Below are 17,555 nucleotides of genomic sequence, written 5' to 3' on the forward strand. Positions count from 1 at the left end.
TGCCCGGAAGCATGTTATCTGCAAAAGCATAAAGCAGATTCCTTAATGGAAGATGAGACTTGGAGATGGGAGGAGCGAGTCCACTGAAGGACCCTAGGAAGGCTGACAGAACAGAAGTTAAGCCTACCATGCCAGTTGTCTTTGCTTTGGAAGGTAATCCTGACATCAAAGCTCCAGTGCAGGCAGCCAGGACACCCCATTGTGCATTTGTTCTGCCTGCCCGTTCTGTTTCTGCAAATCCAGACGGCACCGAGTTGGAATTTACAAGAACTCCATGCTCCAGAACTCACTCCCCTGCCAAAAAAACAGAGCCAACAGAGAGAGTAGGGCCCAGGAACGTTTAAATTTGCATACTGCTCATGCTAGCAAACTAGTTTTGTCCTTGCTGACCTACTTAGCTGAAATTATACATTGGCCAAAGCCTCCCTTGTGCTTCTTCAGGAAAAAGTCTTATAGAGATTGATTATGGATTTTACCTTTACCTTTGAAAAATATCCACTTAGCAATATTAAAGGGCTGGAAGCTTATTACGAAATCATTTTATCACTAGCCATGGACATACCAACTGTGCAATTACACACACACACACAAAAATCCTGAGGTGATGAGGTCAGTGTGTTAAGCCACATAAATACTGGGAAAGCAAACCTTGAGATGGAAGTGGTTGCATCAATTACAGATCTTGTTCTATAACGTGCTCTGGACAAAGCAAAGCATCAAAGGCTTTTCATTTCCCAAAGCAGCATTTTGAAGAAGCTAAGAAACTGAAATAGGGTTTTATTGAAAAGAGAACGGCAATTTGAAGCTTGCCTTTAGAGATGCTATTATGAAGCGTAACACTAACAGGAAGTGGGTTAACCTACCAACTAAGTAACCTTAAGGGCCAAATAAGTCTTTCATAATTCGCCAAAATAGTAAAAAAAAAAGTTTGTTAATCAGGTGATCAACTTGGTGCATCTAACAATTCAAAATGTGATGCTTAATCTAACAAAACACCCTACCTTAAGGTATAAAATCATATCTCCATGGCTAGCAATAAAGGAATTTGTTTTAAAGCATTCATTGTTTTGTTGTTACTGTGCTCATTCTAATCATACAGATCATCTTTTAATAAAATTAGACGTTTTGGCTGACTCGCCTTCACAAGAATAGCAGTTTCCACATTGCTTTAAAAAGACTGCTTAAAGGAAAAACCACGTTCTGTTTCAAACTCTCAGGAATACAGGTAGACGTCTTGGCCAAGTACAAACAGTCAAAAGGCCTGAGGCGGAATCGATCCAATCTTCACAGGTTTCTTTAAGTTGTGTCGATTGGACCAATAACCAACTGCACTCGCGTTCACTTTTCAGTTAGGAAAGGCAGCCAGATGCCTGCACTGGCCCAGGCCAGAAGGTGTGAGGAGCTAGAGCATGCTTCCCAGCCTGCCGGCCATTGCTGAGCCCAGCCGAGTGGGAACCATCCCTGATTGGTTGCCCAGCACACCTCCCACAAACCCCAGCTGTCCTCCAACATGGGGAGGGCTGTCCATGTGCCAGCCCTCACAGTCAGGTATCTGCCCATATGGGGCCAGCCCCACACTTGAGGAGGTTTCCTCCATCCTGGGCCAGGGTCCCTCGAGTCCTTATCTGTGGGACCACGTGGAGGACAGGGTGCAGGTAGATTCCTCGTCTGCTCCCTCAGAAGGACGAACCAAGGCTCATGGGATCCCAGGCCGCAGGAAACCCCCTGAGTTATGGGGCTCCCACATGGGCAAAGGCCCAGCTGCAGGGAAGGAGGGGGGCATGGCACTGACCTGAGGGGCTCTTCTCCCCCCTCCCACTACCTGTAGGGGTGGGGTTGAGCTGTGGCCCGACCATGCAGGGGTGGGGGAAAATCCCCTTCTGCTCCCGCTGCTGGGCAGACCAGGGCTCATCTCTGTGACAGCCCTGAGGCAGGGCCAGCCTGGTGCTTGGCTGGAGCAGTGGAGTTTGAGCCGTGGTTCTAGTGGGTCAACCTGTGAGGAGGGGCTAGTGAGGAGCCACATATCATCCTGGGATGCCAGAGTAATCTGTCTTGGGAGGGGATCTGGGACAGAAGTTCAATAGACCAGTCTAACCTAAAAAGTGATTCAGTCGGATACTACATCCATCCAGGTCAATTTTAAACTGGGTTTGGCCATTTTGAAACCTGTTTATGTGCAGTGAACTTCTGTTCTGTTAAGCTAGGGGCAGAAGTTGCACATAAAAGCAATTTAAATTATCAGGAACTGGTTTAAACCTGTAACAGAACAGAAGTTCAGTGCACATAAACCAGTTTCAAAATGGCTGAAATGGTTTAAGATAAACCTGGTTGAATGTAGTATCAGACTTAACTGATTTGGGTCAAACTGATATATGAAAAACTTGTGTCCCAGGCCCCTTCCTGGTTCAAGTTAAGTCAGTCTCCCAGGATCCCAGCATGCTTTCCAGCCCTGGGATTGGCTAGGCTCGCTTGCCTGCTCCAGCAGAGAAAGGTTGGCAGTACAGGGGGTGTGGCAGGGACTGCCCCCCCCCCTCCCACCCCCTGCCAGACAAACCCTGGCTAGGGTCTGGGGCCAGGGAAGGGGATTAACCCCACTTCCCTCCAAGTACAGAGCTCCCCTACCTTGCTAAAATGTACTGCTGGCTGCAGTTGTGGACAACAAAATCACAGAGGCACCTGGAAGCAAGAAGAGGAAGTGATGAGCAACACTGCAGAGTCCCACTCCTATGATTCTGGACTGCAAATCCCAGAGACCTCAGGGGCAGCAGGAAGAGGAAGTGAACACACAGCCTATGCTAGCTATGTGCCTATGTGCCAAAGAGCTGTGCTGTAGCACGTCCCAGCTTCTGGCCTGAGCCACTGCAGGCATGTGGCTGCATTTCCTGAATCAGAAGTAAATGTCTATCCAGTTGTTTCTCAGTTTAATCTCTGCAGCTTAGACTAAACCTGCAAAGACTGAATCAATTCAGCCTTGGGCTTTTTGCCTCTCTGTACTTAGCCTTACAGGTTTAGAATGGTTTCTGATCACTTATACCAGTTTATGTGTAATTTCTAGCCCTAGTAACTGAGTGATATATTTGTATCAGTAAGCTAACTTGCCTCCCCTGCTTTCCACCTCTGCTTTTCCACATCTCCATTGGAGAGAAAGGAGTATTCCTAGACAATTTTTTTTTTTTAATTGAGAATGAAATTGCAAATGGCTCTTAAAGTCACAGATAGACAAGGGTCAACCACCATATATATAGAACTGCTATGATTTAGTAAAATAAAGGAGACTTTCTACGCCACAGCAGCAAAGACTACAAAAGAAGAAGACAGAAGCATTCTAGCATAGATCAACACATAACACTATTTCAAGCCTTGAGCCAATTTCAACTGATCGAGCCTCACCAGAATCACCCAGGAGCATGTTAGATTTACACCAGTAAATAAGAGAATAACCACTCACATCTATTTGTTCGTCACTTCATTTGTTCTAATCTAATGTTCCCAAGCACTCAACTAGACAACTGCATCGGTTTAAACATTTTTTATACGCTGTCTAAAGAAAGGAGGACTGGGAGAGGAGGGAAGTGTTGAAGTGATTGTGACATTCAACTAGTCACAGCTGTAGCCACAGCTGTCATTCTCCCCAGCCTTATCTCTTGTCCTCATCCAAGAAATCTCATCCACCTGACCCTTATTGTATTCCCTCTCTTAGTATGTCAATAACCAGAGCTTTTAAAAGATGGCAGGAGCCCAGAAGTCTTTGTCAGTGTCCCTCACAGGCAGCTGATACTCACTTGCTGTGACCTGGCTTCTCTGCCCTCTGCTCTCTTCTTGGAAGGAGAGACATGCCAATGTGAAAATGAATCCCGGTTGGTCACTGTCTTTTTTGGTATAGTTGAAAGCTTGTGAATATGAATTCCATTTCATAGGACAGCTCTTTGGAGCAAAATGCCTGAAGAGCACGCTTTAGGAAGGTATAGAGTTAGGGTACCCAAGAGGACCTGCTGAAAATAAGTTAAATTTTGCTCAATAGATCGAAGTGTCTGCTAGTTTCCCCTCTCCATTACAATACTTGTGCATCCAGACTCCCCTATTTTGCCAACTAACGACAAATCGGCTTTGCCTACATTCTCAAAGGTAATGTATAAAACCTAATGTAATGCTGTGAAAAAGGAGTTCACTTGGCATTTTTACTGCAATACAGATGCAACTGAAAATCACTCACTGTTCACTGTTTTCTAAGTGTCAAGGTGTTTTGAATGGTTTGCAGTCAGTTGTACCCAACATTATGTTGATCATGTAGCTTCAACCCAACTGCAGAGCCCTCATTTCACCTGCTATCACTTCCCCTTTATTGGCAATTAATTGTACTGAACAGGTACTTGCTCATTAGGAACCAGTGAAGTAAACCTGTCATTAAGATGCCACTGAAACTATTATGCATGCAGCTGACAGTGTCTGTGGCTGCAGTTTGGAGGAGAGTGGGGAGATTTAGCAGATTCAGGAGTAAATAAAATCAGAAAAAAAGCAGTTACAGATAAGGTTATGACCAAAGCCAGTAAAAACAAGAACATTCAAGGTTATGGTTGAATTTTTAAACCCTTATTTGCTTTTGCATGAATCTGATATATGTGCACTGCCTGCACATTCCCTCTCTCTCTCTTTCTTGCCCCCCTCCACCCTCTTCCCACAACAAGGAAAAGGCGCAAGAGGTGTGAAAGAGCATTGCGGTGAAATCAGAAGTTATATTTCACACAATACTAAATTTCTTACATGGATCACAGCTTTGTTATCCAATCCTGTTTCTCCTAATTTAGTATGCTGTCATTTTGGTATCTCATTGTCAAAACTGCTTTCCACACTTGAGTTTAGAAATTATTCCATAATGTATATTTCATGCGTCACGGTCAATTGCTCTATAACACCGCATGAGGACACTTGGGGGAGGGGGTGGGGGGAGGACATATTAACCCGTTCTCATTTCCAGAAAGATAACCAACTAGACCTTTGCTCTTCTGGAGCTTGAAAAATATGACCTCTAGTGATTCAATAAACAGAAAGCAACTAGAAAGACAAAATGAATCTTTAAAAATGTTCATGCACTAGGGGACCTGACTCATCATGAGATGAGCTTCTTTCCTTCCCCCGCAAGAATAAATGAATTTAAATACTCTAGTAAAACCACACCAAAAAAGAATTTTAGGTTGCTCTCCATTAAGCTAGCCATAGACAAGATATTTTATCAGACAGCCTCTTAAGTGAACTAGTGCAACCAGCCTTCTTACAGTACCTACGAAGTCTGTTCTTCATCCTATAAAGCAGTCTTCAGCCAGATAAAAACAATCCCTTATTCACTTCCAACAGGTTTCATCTAAGAATCTGGAACTCAATGAATTAAACCTTACAACTCTCTTTTGGGACAGACATAAATAGTACTAGACCTTAATGGTCCCCAGCAGGGAGACTTGCTCACTCACATGGGCAGAAAAGTTAAGTGGATTCTTAGCTTTAAGCACACATTGAAGTCTTATGGACGTCAAGAAAATGTCAGCATTTTATTGTCAACCCTGCTGCATAGTCCTCTGCTCTCACGCCCTCCCAGGGCATCAGGAAATCTTGTGCTACCAAGTGACATGTGCACACTCCACTGCCCCTGCCACCGCTTTTTGGGGGGTTAATTTAGGTGAATTCTGCCATTCTTGGCATCTCTTTGATGCTTTCTGCACATGCCCAGACATGTTCCACAGCTGGCAAGGTGGGTTGAAGGTATACTTTATGTCCTCCCTGGGCCTTTTCTCTATAACATCATTCCTCCACTATTATTTCAGCATTGAGCTTGAGGGATGTCTCGCACTTTTTTTCCACAGCTTTATGTGTATCATCAGATTTCCTGTATTCTTTTCCCCACAGAGTTTTAAAGATAGCAGGTTTGGCTAATATACATAATGTTTCTATCTTCACCTCTCATCCCTTTAACAGGCACTTTTATCAGGTAGTAACTTAATTTCTCCAAGAGGTTTTTGAGTGCAGCTGTTAATGCACGGCTGGAGACAGCTGTGTACAAACCCAAGCACAACCTGCCTTGAAATAACTCTCAGAAATGCCTCCTCTACAGGGAACTATTTCAAGTTACCAGATGCTTTGCAGACTAGCGCTTGTGAGACTTGTGCCTGCCCCAGTCACTGGTTAAGTAAACTCATCACTCTGCTTTCCTTCCACACTCCATCAATTCCCCTCTTGCCAAATGCCAGACAGGATCTTTAGAATAACTTTGTTCGGTAGCCACTGCACTCTATGGCTCAGTCTCCCTTGCCTTCCCGTCTAGCCCAATCATTTTGCCTATTTAGACCATATCTTTTATCCTTTCCAGGATCACATTCAACTGGGGTCATCCAAACAACACCAGCTAGTATCTGGTAGGTACCAGTAAGGGCAGCCTGTTAAAAAACGGCTTTGCTTCCATGAAGGGCAAAAATTCCCAATGATTTCAAGGGGGACAGGGTGAACAATACAATTTATTTTTAATAATTTCAAGGGGGACAGGGTGAACAATACAAAAGCTAATATTATTCCTCTCTCTACCACCTGAGTGAGTTTTACTGCTCTATGCTATTCTGTTTACGGAGGCATTCATGACTTTCAGTTTGTTTATTTTTAAATCTATTCGCCATCTCATCGCTTTTTGTTTCCCCTAAACAATAATTTAAAGTCACCTGCAGTACTACGTTACAGGCTGCTTTCCTTTTATTTTAGCCACTCGATCAATGAACTCCCCCTTGACATTCTCCAAGTGGTTTCTCTAAACTTTGAACATATTAACCTTGTTCTTGCTCTTTTACACAGTATACATACACAAGTTCAATATCTAAATAGACACCCATCCAGACAGCAACATTAACCAGCTTTGTCTTGCAACTTGTTTGCGTTTCCTAGCACAATACTGTATCTACGTTCTGTTTTAAGTAATTTTAATCAGTCTGACCAATGTTTAAAACAAATGGAAAAAAACCTAATCCTGCAGTAATTCTTTTAGATTTAGCATGCCATTCTCCTTTGTCCTGAAAAAGATTACATTTTTCTGGTACCTCACCTAATCTAACTTTCATCCAAAAGAGCAGATTAATCTCCTTTGCCTTTAGCATTCCTTACAGGCAAGAGAAGCAAAGAGCTGTGACCCAACATCACCAAAACCTACTGCTTCCTTCCAGAACTATTTGCCACATCTGCAGTTGAACGTGTGGATCTTGGATCAGCCTCTTTTGTCATCTCTGGGCTGGCTGACTGATGACTTTCCTACTGACTGGAAGACTATTACCTTCATATCCAGGGACTGCCAATGATTGTATAAATCATTTGATTCCCACCCAACATCTTCTGAATTCACTGCTTCACTAACTGCTCTGTTCTTCTTACAGGTGTCCCAGTGTTAGAGAGGTAAATCTAAGCCCTTTTCTAGGTCCTGGGTACCTGCAAAGAGTGACTGCTTGTTTCACTACATACTCCCCACTTTTCCTTTATGGAAAATTCCTCAGGGCACATCTTGCCTGGGAAACAGCATTAACCTAGGGGAGTTCTCACCCTCTGTCATCAACCATACTTCCCCTACCATCAAGAAGAGTCATCTTGAGGAACAGCTTTCTACAACAGGTCTACACTGGACTCACAGCAGGTAGTATTGTTATGCAATGGCTTTATGAAGAGGACCGCGGGCCTTTGGCAGATCTGTGGCTTGACTCTATGAACTTCCCCACTTAAAACGGTAAGCAACTGCTTGTGCTTCTAGCAGTAGAGACTAAGCAGCCACTGAATCTTGCACCCAGCCACTGCCTCTTGATTTTCTTGTTCAGGCCTCAGGTGTGGATTCTTAGTCTGAGAAGCCTGCAGCCCAGCTAACCTGCTTCTCATCTTCCTAGTCACTTAAAAGTGCAAAAAGCTCCACCCCTGTGGCTAAATACTCCAGTTTACAGTCTGAGTTCTTGGGAACATGCCCTAGTTAAAGCAAGGAACACGAGGGCCTTGCAGGGTAATTTTTTAATGCAAAAAACACTTCCGTCTGGGAAAATGAAGATACATGAAAAACAAACAAACACTAAATAACTGCCCACAAAAATCCCTATCTCCAACATCTATCCAAAGCTCTTAGGGTTTTTCCCCTTTGCAATCTTGCTTTCTTGCTTAAGGCAATGGACATGGGCCATTTGGAAATTAGAGATGGTTCATTTCTACCATGCATTCTACCCCAGGCTGGAGAGCTACACAGGCTAGGGGCACTGGAGGGCTGTTCCCTTGGCTTCCCATGCCATTAGGGGGCCGTTAATTGACAGCCTGCTTTCTCCCCTTCCTGGGAAGGGGGAAGGCTGTCAAGTGGCACTGGCAGTTGCAGGAAAGCAGTAGCTGCTACAGACAGTACCAGAAGGCTTCTAGTCCCAGGAGAAATCTCCCTCCCAACTTGTTAATCAGCTCTTTATTGGCCGGGGGGGGGGGGGGGGGGCAGGCATTCTCCCAAGGATGGAAAGCCTCTCAATTCTCTCCACAGGAAAACTGCCACAACTACAAGGTTGTCCAGGCCGTAATAGCCTTGCAGCTGTGGGATAATTGTCCCCTGACCTCCAGCACACCTCCTGGAGGAACTGATCCCAGGCTGGAGCTCTCTTCCCAAGGTGGGAACTTTCTGGGGCCTCCAGGATGGTTCCCATCTCAGGAGAATGCCCCTCCTGCCCTCCAATCAGCTGACTGGCAAGACAGGACTGGTAAGACAGGGTCCCCATACAGTTCCCTGGCAGCTTGCTCCCCAGGAAGGCCTTGAAGAGTGAGGAGGGAGAGCAGAGGATGTTGGGATACTGGCTGTTCTCAACACCTGAGAAAACCACACAGTCATTCAAGTTCATGCCAGAGGCAGGTAATTTGCTTGGTTCAACAAGGCAGAACTTTCTTGGGAAGAGTCATTTTTCTTCTGCAAGAAAGCCTTTGAACAGCTGTACTCTTTCTGTGCAGGGGGAAAAGCTGTTCCTCCAGCACAAATGTAATGCCTGTATGTGGCCAGTGACAGCATGAAGAACAGACCCTTCCAAAACGTCAAGGCACTGCTGCTGTTCAATCTTCCAATTAGCTCCAAAGCCCCCTGCAGGTGGTCTGTTTGATAGTTACTGTCTACCTCAAGCCCAGACTCAAAGTATAGAAACCCAAAACCTAGCTTGGTCAACATAAATTATGTGTCCGTAGCTTGCCAAGGCAAAAATCACTCGGTGTAAATAATCAGTGCATTTTTCACCCTTTGTCAACACCTGCTGGAATTCAGCCCAAGACGGAGGCAGAGAACATAGAGAGGTAGGGAGTCAGTGGTTAGGAACTCACAGAGGCTGCCTGGGCCCCTCGGGCTGCAGGTTGGCCACCCCTACACTCTGGAAGAGAAAAGAGTAAAGAGCAAGAGAAATAAAGAACAGGCTTTAACTGGAAAAAGCTTTCAAGTATTGGACATAACAGTGGCATTAGAATGACACCCTGGAAACAACACTTGAGGAAAAAAGGAGAGAAGGTGCCCCCCCCGGGACAAGGGAGTTTTACACAAGTGTTTGGATAACTGTTTTACACTCACAGAAAAGTCAGGTTTAATTTCTTTATTGCAAATCACTCTCTCAGTTTTGGAGACAAGGAGATCCTCCACAGAGGGATAAAAATTTCTTGAGTACAGTCACAAAGAAGAGTGAAAGAATTGATGAAGAGACTGTGGGCAACAGATGTACCCACTTACAGAATTTTTTTCTGGTTTCTAGAGTCTGATATTTTTCTCTCTAAAATTAGCCACCCAAAAGCTAAGTCTCTCATTCAGTTATTTTGTACAGTTTGAAAGGACCTGAATGTGGGAGAAAGAAATAAAAAGTTTGAGAGAGATTCAGGGTCAGTCAAGCAATTCAATTCAAAGCCTCTGAGGATATGATTTTGGGTGGCAAAAAATAAGGTCAAATACAAATGCAGTGGTTTCTCATAGGTGGGTTTATATATAATCAGACCTGGCTGACAAGTTCAAGTTAAACTTTCGGCTTGTGCTGGAGAAATTTGTAGAGTCATTGAGCCTAAATTAATCAGAAACTCCTGGAACTCAAGAGAGCTATAGAGAACAAGAACTGATTTTTCTATATTGATCACAAACCACAAAGCAGAAAATAAATTGAGGGACTGACACTAGAGGTCAGCAAGTCTTTGCAAAGGGAAGGCGTTATCAGAATCTCATCTTGATAAATTATGAGATGAACTTGCAACCTAATCGTAAAATGATCTAGACAGAACACGTAAAAATGAGATTCACCGATTACTTCTCTGACAAGCATCTGGCATTAAATTAGCAGACAGCTACCTTTAGGTATCAAATAAACCTTCACATTAGTCAAAAGTTTGTTTGTTTGTTTGTTTTTTAAAGTTTTTCTTCTGAAAACTTTTAATTTTTTTTTCCTTAATGGCAATTAACACACAGTGCTGAAAGCTTACCTACTAAAACTTAAAAAAAAAAAAAAAAAGGGTCCATAGTGCTGGACTGGAATCAAGCAATCTTCCAAGGCACTGCCATGTTGGGACTCCAAGTCTGTGCCCCATTCTACTTAGACCTATACATAGCAACACAATAATGGATGCAGAAAAAAAAGTGACAATTTTTGCCTGATCTGGCCCCTGAAAGCACTCTACAGCCACGACCAAACAAGTGCACAGCTGCAAAGTGCTTTAAAAGGGCCCAATCCCACAACAATCTGAACCCTCATCAGATGAAGTTGCTCCAAAATGGAGTGCCTTCATTAATGTCTGTCTGTGCATGCTGGGAGCAGGGTTGGGCTGACACAGCTCAGATCCATCCCTGGTGCAGTCTTCAGAATGGGGCGGGGGGAGGGGGCGGGGAAGGGTGTGGATGGAGTTTGGTTTGGGGTTTTTTCAGCCAGTGCTGGAGCATGGGTAAACCCCAGACCAAGCTCCCTCCAGTCTCTTCCTCCCTCCCATTCTTAAGACAGCACTGGAGCTGGAAAGGAGGAGGGGCAGGGCTAGGGGAGAGCGGCTGCAGACACACAGCTGGTCCAAATTGCAGCTGAATCCCTTAACCCTCAGGACCCAACACCAAATATCTGTTGCATCTGGGGGATTGCTGTAACTCACTGCGCTTCCTGAAAGCACTAAGGGTTACAGCAGGGAGCTGCGCTTCTGTCTACGCCACATTGTCAGTCCTTGAAATAACAAACAGGATTTTGTTCCATGGGCATCCATGAGTAGAAAAACAATGCCGTCGGCTTCTGAGAGAGAGATTCCAGAAGACAGCCACCACGTATTAGTATAGATCAGGAATGTTTACCACTTGAATAAATTAATACAGATTTGCAATAAGTAAGCATTTTATTTTGATACAAAGATAACTATGACTTCAAAGGCTAGGTTTCCACAGAGAGCAGAAAAAAAGGAAGCAAGAAGTGCTAAGCAGTGCCTGAAAAAAAACCATTAAATCAAGGCAGGTATCCCAAGCATCATGGCTTTCATTAAAAAAAAAAAAAAAAAGCTTTATAGTTCTGAATTGCTAAAAGGATCTAGATTTCTGACCTCAATTCTAGCTATCACTCCCTTAACTGTGTGCGATCCAAATTTGATATCTAGAAGATGATAAACAATTCCTCTTTCTTGGGTAAAGCAGTGCATAAAAGGCTTACTTCCCAACTGGGATTGTTCCACCTCCACCCTAACGTGTGGAAAATTGTTCATACAATATCTAGTCTTCTGTTTCCCCTTCCCTCCACATCCCAGATACTTTGAAAACAAATGCAGTCTCCACTCCTTTCCCCAGTGTGTTATCCTACAACTTAGTAGATCTCAACATTAGGAATTTTACCCTGTTATTCAAGCTACTTTTCTGTTGCAGATTTCTTTATTTTGTTACACTACTATATTAGTTATAGCTCTTTTCTCAACTCCAAAAATTCCTTCTCCTTCTTTCCAAATCAATTCTCTTCCCTTCTCCATTGTTACTTCTCACATTGCCAAATTATATATGCTGCCCAGACCCTTATGTAGTAGTGACTCCAAAAGGGTCCAATGTACTTAGCACTTTTAATGTTTCTTCATAAGTCAATCCCTTTTCCTTTTAGTTTCTGATTTCCTCTAATCACCTCCCCCCCCCGCCCCCTTAAAACTATGGTAGGTAAGCAATTTCTCCCTGTGCACATCCAGGAGGATTACACTCAGATTAGTTCCAGTGAATAGACATGATGTGAGATCAGGAGATGGAGGTTCATCATGTTTTTCGGGTTTTTTTTCCAGAAGAGGATTCAATCTCTTGACAAGAAATAGTTAATGTATATTTTTAACCCCAGTCGACATCCTCCTGCAAACAAGCAAATTTCGAGATAAAGGAACACTAAACAGCCAACACTACTCACTGCTGAAGGAAAGACAACATAATTGTACTGCTGAAAAGTTGAAGCACTGGGACTAAATAAGAATTAACCTGTTACAATCTAAACAGTTGGATGAAAGCTACCACTAATGTTCTCAGCAACATAATGATTACTCAAAAAAGGGGGAGGGAAGGGGAAAAGTGACAGGAAGAAACAGTGGTGGTTCTGGTTCCTTCGGGGTCTCATTAGATCTTTGCTCCTCAAGTTCAGGCAGTAGCACGTATTAGCAAGCAGTCCTTGTGGGGAGCAGTTGTGGGGCAGCCTGTGGCTTACTCAGTCTGCCTATCCCAGTAGGGATCTTTGCAGATGCCAGGTTGTCTTGAGGAAGCTGAACAGTAAACATAAGAAATGGGAGGCGAGAAATTTGAGAGCCTTCAAAAACAGAAAAAGGACAGAATAGGAGTTAAATAGTCTCCAGTGTGTTACAGACAGATCACCAGAAGCTTCTTTGCAGAACTTGCTATTTATACAACCTCAAAAAACCCCCATAAAACAACCTGTAAATAAATAAATTTTACTAGAAGTTGTCCCATTGCTTTTTTGCTGGGTGCTTAATGCTTACTCCAATGCCTCTGCGTTATCTCGACTCATCTTTGCCTTGTTGGTCTTTTCACTTGTTGCACGTTGCTTCGACCTTACATTGTCAGCTCTTGGAGATGTGGACTGTTGGTTAGTTATACAGTACCTCATACAATGAAACTCTAATCCTTCTTTGGTCCATCAGTCACTCCCACAACAGAAAGGAGTAAAAGTTTTCAACTAGCAATAGTTGCGCCTCTGATTAACCTCATTGGCTGTGATGCATACTAATGCAACATGCACATCCATTATATCACGATCTCCCTGTATTTAGGGTCATGGGTGCACATCTAACTCTTTCTCAGATTTCTTCAGGGATGCCCACAAGCATTAAGACTTTGCAACTCTATTGTCTAGAGTGGAGCCCTGCAATTCTCCAGCTCTAAAAGTGGGTACGAGACAACAGTACCCTGTACAACCCGACAGGGTCCGCTGGACTTAGTAACTACAGTTCTTTGCTGTGGGCACTTACAACCAGCTGAGAATGAAGGCTGGCTTTGAGGCACTTCACATACATACAAGAAATGTTGGGGTTTTTTCCCCCTTCAACAGTAGAAGCAAAGCTTAATAAGCTATCTGAGCAAATCAAGTGCGAGACCTATCCTACCTGAAGTTTCAAATCTCTAGAGGAGTAGATATCAATCTATAATTCCACCAATCTCTTTCCCTAATCCCCAATGTTGAGGGTCTCTTTAAATTTAGCTAAAGGTCTTCCTTCCAGCCCACATGCTGGGGACAGGCTACCTAAAACCAGTTTCGTGGGCTTATCTAATAGCCGAACCAGAGCACCCTTTGTTTAAATATCTATGGAGAATAATGCATCTGATTCTACCTGCCCTCCTCTTCTTCCCTGGGTGCCATGGAGTCAACATACTTACAGTAGACACGGAGACCACATGACAGACATAAACCAACAACCCCAACTCCATCTCACATAGAGGATAACTCTTCCGACCACAAGCAAATTACAAGTTTCACAACACTGGTTACCCTCCAGCATTTGAAAGCTAAATTACAGTTGCCTTTGTGCCAGTCAGTTGGTAAAATTAACTATAGCTGGGTTAGTACTACAAGTAATATTAAATTCAATTAATACCATCCAAGTAATATCCCAGTTTGTGAGAGGCTTTTTATTCTTTTTGAATCAGTATTCAGAGCACAAATTTTGCAGAAATTGAAAGTCTCCAATGTTGACAAGAGAAAGCTTTGCATAGAAGTTTGTATAAAAGGTTCACTATGAATGATTTCACATCACTACCTTGAAATTCTTTGATCTTCTTCCTCCCAACTAGGCTGCAGAAACCACGGTTTTTAACAAATGACCGACTGTGTGACATGAACAACAAGGAGTATTATGCAGACGTAATTAAAGTAAACGACTTCTGAAGAATATCTGAACATGTTCAGAGAAGAGTATCCCAGATAGTTAGAATAAAGGAAGAAATGTATGTGCATATCAAACTATCAGAAATATTTTGAAAAGGACATGCGTACCTCAAATAAGGCGTGAACTACCACAGTTCATTTAGCTTAAACAAAGAAAGGACAGCATTTCTTTTTGAGCTCAATACAAGGAACCTGGGAACCCAGGTTTCGGGAAGTATCAGAAGTATAGTATATGAAGTGCTGGGAATAACAAAAATAACCCATAAAAAAAAAAAAATCTACCCTTGGTATTTGCTTATAGCCAACTACTAAGTCTTACAAAGATCTGTTGCAAGGCTTATGTATATAAAAGACTTCCTATGCTATGGCCAGAGTATGGCTCATATTCATTTTTTTCAAAGTAGAAACAGTGTCTTTATTATGCAAATATAAAAAATACATCATTGATTCATCAGGGTAGAAAAAAGTATTTTCTGCAATTCAAGAGAGTAATGCCCTCCTCTCCCCACCCCCCAAAATTAGAAAATCTGTGTTAGTTTCTAAACTCCCCTGTCATACTTAGTCAAGACACCTCTGTGAGGAATAATGAAAATGCAGTTCAATCAGCTGTATTTCACCTGCGCCATTATCCCAATTACAAAAAAAAAACAAACAAAAAAACTAGCTATAGTCAAATTAGCAGCAGAAACCACATAGAACCAAATTACAGTATTTCCAGTCTCAAAAATCATGAGGTAGAGCCCCTCTTCTCCCCCTCTCCCATCTCACTAAGGCTAGGGAGAGAAAGTACACATAAGCCAGTAGAAGTGATTGGAAACCAGTTCAAATCTGTAACACAAGAGAAGTTCAGTGCATATAAACTAATTTTTGCCATTTTGAAAGCAGTTTAAGATAAACCTGAATGGATACAGTATTAGACTTAACTGATGTAGGTTAAATCGGTTTATTGAACTTCTATCCCAGATCCCCTCCAGATTCAAGTTAATTCATAGTCCCTCAGCATCCCAGGATGCTTTACACCTCCCCTGCAATTCCCTACCTCACAGGTGGGTGGGCTAGCCGTGGCCCAAGCCGTCTGCTCCAGCAGAGCAGGGAGGCATGCTCTAGCACCCCCTGGCTTCTGGCCTGGACATTTCCGGAATCAAAAGTGAATGTCTGTTCACTTGCTGATTGGGTCAATGTACATAGTTTAGGTTAACCTGAAAAGATTGAATTGATTCAGCCTTGGGATTTTTGACTGTCTGTACTTAGCCTCTAGAATCCAACACAGAAGTAACAGCCTCTCTGTGCAGGGTATTGGGCAAATATATTAAGTAGCAATCCCATACATAGGCCAGCCAGCCACTATCAGATGGGAACAAATTTCAGTCCCTACAGAATTTAGCAGGAGTCTAGCTGGTAAAAGGCAACAAGTGAAAGGCTCGTTAAATAGTGCCAAGAGACACCTAGTCCCTAAATAAACGCTAAAGTTGCATGCTTTCAACAAGTCCCTCCCTCCTTCTCAAGAAAGAAAGTGAAGCTTGTTAAATTGAGTGTTGACCTTTCTGGAGTTCATACAGGCAGAAGTTTCCAATGTGCACACAGGCAAAGTATCTCCAGTTTGTACCAGAACAGCACTACTAATTAAATACAAACATTCAAATCATTCAAAAAAATTGCAATTAATCCAGGCTGCTTCATTTAACCTGCACAAAACACAAGTTTCTCCTCATGGGGTCATCAGCAGAGTTTGGACCAGCAACCAATCTTCTTAGCACTAAAGAGTTCCCCTCTTGCAGCTACCAGGCTAGCCAGGAAGGGAGAACAGTGTTACCTTTTGATAGGGGTCAGCAACATTTCAGCAACTGCCGGCTGAAGTAATGCAGCTTAATCTGAAGGCAGGACACTTGCAGTGAAGCCACTGCTTCCCACTGGTGCCAAATTGCTGCTGATCTTCAGCCTTTGTGGGCACGGTATAATTGCTGGATTGGAAGTGAACGAAACTCATGTTCATCCTTCGGTGGGGGAAAGCATGCAGCAGCCTGCACTGGCCAATGCCAGAAGGTGGAGGACACTCCCACATGCCTGCCAGTGTGCTGCACATTACTGAAGGCAGCTGAATGGCTGCGCCATCCCCGACTGGCTGCCAGGCACATGCCTCCCACCACTGCCCCCTCATCTTTCAGGGAAGGATTAACTGCAGGCAGCCAGGAGAGGGAGGCATCCTTGCCTCTGCTTGGGGCAGCATGGGGTCCCTGGGCTTTGTCCAGGGCACGGGGGTGCAGGGGTCCACCCCAGGCAGGATACATGTGGGGGGGCAGTGGGGCTCACGTGCTGCTGGGGAAAGGTAAAACAAGAGCTGCACCCTGTGTTCCCAGTCAGGGTCGGTGGGGCACAGACTGTCTCTCCCCTGTCCCAGTTCTGCCCAAGCCTGAGCACTGTGTGCTGGTTCCCCCCCACCAAAGCCAGTGCTGAGTTTGGGGCTGAAGCCATTTCCCATGCATGGCAGCCTCCCTCCCACCAGGGACCAGAGTCCCACAGCAGCACGGGAAGCAGCTTCTGCCGCTGCCACTGCCTCCCCGCGGTAGCTCACAAGCCCTGCTCCCTGCCCCCATGTTCTCTGCCTCTGCCCTGTGGCTGACAACTAGAGAGCTTGGGGGTGGCTCTGTCTAGGTGCTCGGCTTGAGCAACCACGGCATGGCTCCCTTCAAGAGGGAGTTAGTGGAGAGCCAGGAATAGCCCCTGGGATGCTAGTGGACAGGGACCTACCTTGATTTGTGAGAGGACCTGATATAGTTGTTCAGTTCACCAGTCTAACCCAGACTGAGTAAGTTTGATGCTACATCAATCCAGATCTATCTTAGACTGCTTTAAAAATGGTGGATCCCAGTCTATGTGCCTCGAACTACTGTTCTGTTATGGGTATAGACTGACTTCCAACCACCTCAACCGGAAAAAGTGTAATGTCCGGATCTGGTCACAATGGCTTACCTACTTATTATATACATTTCTGAGCGACTGAGTTTCTAAAGTGTCAGCCTCCCCTGTCTTCTGCCAGACTCCTTATTGCTGATATAGCAGGGGTTGTCAACCAGGGGTACTTGGGAAGGTCCTAGGGGGTACATGTGGGAGGGCAGAGACTGAGTTCCACCACCCACCACCCTGCGTGGCTGCCTCTCAGGAGCCAGGTGGGGGCGG

At 44.1% G+C, this 17,555-nt stretch overlaps 1 protein-coding gene across 2 annotated transcripts in view; it reads right to left on the reverse strand.

Annotated features, from left to right (window-relative positions):
- CNTN3 (contactin 3) overlaps positions 1 to 17,555 on the reverse strand; it is a 232,427-nt gene that overhangs the window by 178,053 nt on the left and 36,819 nt on the right. Inside the window, exon 1 of one of the 2 annotated variants that reach the window (XM_019499646.2) lies at positions 128 to 281. The exons of the other annotated variant lie outside the window; for it this stretch is intronic. The gene's annotated coding sequence lies outside the window, so the exon portion shown is untranslated. Of the gene's footprint in view, positions 1 to 127; positions 282 to 17,555 lie in introns of those variants that run through there. 2 annotated transcript variants of the gene reach the window in all.

Source organism: Alligator mississippiensis, chromosome 12, assembly GCF_030867095.1.
Source record: "Alligator mississippiensis isolate rAllMis1 chromosome 12, rAllMis1, whole genome shotgun sequence".
NCBI classification, from domain to species: Eukaryota; Metazoa; Chordata; order Crocodylia; family Alligatoridae; genus Alligator; species Alligator mississippiensis.